Source organism: Dermacentor albipictus, unplaced genomic scaffold (genome assembly GCF_038994185.2).
Source record: "Dermacentor albipictus isolate Rhodes 1998 colony unplaced genomic scaffold, USDA_Dalb.pri_finalv2 scaffold_75, whole genome shotgun sequence".
In the NCBI taxonomy this organism is placed as follows: Eukaryota; Metazoa; Arthropoda; class Arachnida; order Ixodida; family Ixodidae; genus Dermacentor; species Dermacentor albipictus.
The window spans coordinates 36,536-40,000 of NW_027225629.1; positions in this window are offsets into that span (position 1 = coordinate 36,536).

Sequence of the window (3,465 nt, forward strand, 5' to 3'; positions counted from 1 at the left end):
CTTAGGTGAGACTTCATTCAATCAAAATGAAGAACACAAGCTCGAAGCGAGCACTCACGTGACACGCACCATTCCCATACTATACGCAACGATGCCGGTGTTTCTGAACGATTGTCTGCTGTAATGAGCCACTTGGGGGGGGGGGGGGGGGGAAGGGTGATTAGCCGTGGGTTTTGCAATCAATGTAAGTCCCACTCAAAGCCAACACTGCATTTTGGAGTTCACTATCGCTTTGATCCGTAAACGACAGCAAGCTCGCCCTGCGAAAATCCGCTGCCCTAGTGGAAGAAAGGTTCCCTATGAAACAAAAATGGAGTGCCCGATTTCCGGCAACATTTTCGCTGCAGTGGGACCGAGCGCCTCGAAAACAAACTTGTCGTATGGCCAAGTGTGGCGAAATATATTCAAGGGTTCAGAGGTGCCTCAGCTTTCCAACCTGTATGTTATGAATACCTGTTGCTACCTTTTCGTCATCATCATCCTGCTGGCTACGACCACTGCAGGGCAAAGACCTCTCCCATTATTCTCCAAGCACCCCGGTCACGTGTAAGCCCGGTCACGGTCGCCGTCTAGTGCCTGCGCCCTTCCTAATCTAATCTGCCCTCCTAAATTTCCGCCACCCCGTGCTACGCTTCCCTTCTCTTGGAATTCAGTCGGTAACCCTTAATTGATGATCTTCCCCCCACATTGCATGCCCTGCGCACGCCCATTTCTTTTTCTTGGTTTAAACTAAGGTGTCATTAGCTCGCGTTTGTTCGCTCACCCCCCGAATCTGCTCTATTCTTATCCCCCGTAGCGCTACACCCATCATTCTTCTTTCCAAAGCTCGTCGCGTCGCCCTCAGTTACCCTTCGGTAATCCTTAAGGTCCTTCGTTGCGGCACTCGCGGCATCTTTCTCATTTAAATAAGGCTATTTCGTTCAGTTTTGGGGGAAAACTCAATGAGCTAGGCGCGATTGTGTCCCCGGCGCCGCTCTCAACAAGATGGCGGCGCCCAGGCTTTTTGCCTGGTGGTTCGGCTTGACGCAGAACACGCCTGCAGGGCAGTGAAGCCGCATTGAAGGGGCAACGAGCGGCGCAGTGAAGCGCATGCTCGGGCGAAAAACGCGAACATCAGCCAAAAATACAACCAAATGGCCAAATACGAATTTCCGTTATGGGAAATTGGAGTTCAGTTGGCGCGTTGCGCTCGCCTAAGGTAAAGAACATAAATGCGAGTGCCACATCAGCCAAGTCAATGCTGAGGATCGCGTATCATTTCTTATTTATTTTTCCCCTTGCCTCCTGGCCTGCGTGGCCCTAGCGCGCATGCCCACGAAAGTAATGCAATAAGGAAAACGCGAAATCATGCGGTGACGGCTGTATCATATCCATTGTGCGTGCTTTGTTCTTTTTGGACTACAGTGGTGTGCGTTATGAGAAAGTTTCAGTGACCAGCGAACCTATATTTAGAACCACATTTACGGTTACTGCTAACAAGCTGCGGGTAGGTGTTTTTTTTTTCTTTCTTTCTTTTTTTCGCTACCAACGATGGGTTATCGCAACCGCGATCGGTTGTGCTAGACGCGTTCTTGCCAAACGTTGGCTCTATACGCGACCCGTGACGCGTGGTCGGCACATTCAAGCAGTCCATTGCAAACCGTTCCAAGAAGAAGGATGCTAGCTCCACGTTCCGCCGGGAGCGCTAGTTCGAAGATTGTACTTTTAGACCCTCGAGGAAGCACCGCCATCCCACGTTTTCTATAACGCGCTAAGACTCAGAGCGACAGCGACCACTTGTCTTTGTCAATATCTCGGACACACTTTTTTTTTTTTCTTTAATCCAGATCGTCAGACGAGCCCGCGTTCACGCGCACTCGCTCTCTCCGATAAGCAGGGTAGCTCGGTTGGGGTGTTGTAGGGCCTCGCGCATGCGCTGCTGAGTTCGTCGCTTCGCCGGCCGGTCGACGCTGGCGCGGTACTGGTAATCAACTTCGACGGGCATGGTGAAACGTCACTGTGAAACGTCACGACTAGCAATGCAATGTGTTTGCGAGCAATCGGAGAAATGAGAGAGCCCCTGTAGATTAGTGGAAACGTTCCTCCAAGTATTACGTTTGCAATTTGCGCCTACGAACATGAACTAGACAAAGGAAATGATCTGTAGCCGCCTTCACTTCATAAAATTCCCGTACGAAGAAATTTGCGTGCGCACGTGATCTCCCGCATGAAACCAGACGATAGGTTAATTTTAGCCGTTCATTTCGATTTGCCGAATGTAAACCGGAACACTTTCTCCACGCGCTCTTGAGGTTTGAATGACAATCAATGACATGCTTTTTTTATATATTTTTGTTTGTTCTATCTGGAACCAAAAGAATTCAGAACGCCATTTCAATCTTAGATTCGATTCACGCCTTGCGTTACGTCACCCCTGGCATATCTGATGAACACGCTCTGCTGTTAAGCTTCATGATCACGGCATTAAAAGTCGCCACTTCCCGAACGTTTATCGAGCCGATGATGAACCGTATGCTGGATTCTTATTGTAATGAGTTTATAGAAAGTTTTATACTTCTATGGCTAGCTTCAAGGAAAGGAAAAACATCGCTCAGCATTGTATAACGCATAACAACAACAACGAAAAATCTGCAGGTTATTCATACTACAATGAGAACACTAGGAATACTGAAAAAGATGAAATCTAGACATGCTGCAAGGAGCCAACAAATGCAATTGAACCAACGAACTGAACTGCAATTATTTCATCAAGACATGCCCCGAAAAAACGTGGCCACTATCAATGCTCATTTCAAAGCTGTTTTTTTTTTTTGTTTGTGACGGATAATAATTATCTTCCCAATGGCTGATGTGAAAATTTCAGAGCGCGGCATTTTCGAAATCTCAAGGCCCCGGCTGCTTTCTCTCTTCTTTAAATATGTTCCGGGTGGCAGATGGAGAAAAGTTTCGCGCACATAATTTAAAAGCCTGTAGCTGATTTTCTTGAAGAACACAAAGTGCTGACAGACCACCAAACAAGACAAAATTGAATCGGTATTACGCGCGATGATTTCGCACCGCAGTAACAAAAGGGTAACAAGCGGACGTTCATTTCGTGGTGTGTATTTCACGTCTCTCACAATAATAATAAAAAGAATGCTACTGCATAAATTAGCTTTTCCCAAACTGGATGGTTTCGATCAGCTTCCTTAAATTGAGTTGGCGTTGATTGAGCAGGTGCGGGCCTCGGTTGTTTAAGATTTTTGTAAATGGCATCATTACTGGATAGATGCGGACGTCTGCGTGATGTGTGAAACTCGCTTGAGGATCAAGGGAGAACCCCCCCCCCAAAAAAAATCATGTCATGGTGACACAAGTGGCACATGAGTACTGTTATCGGGAGGAAAAAAAAAAAAGGAAAACCGGCACGTACTAGGGAGACACTCCTCTTACACGTGAAGCTCCAAACAAATTGTTTTTCTTGAG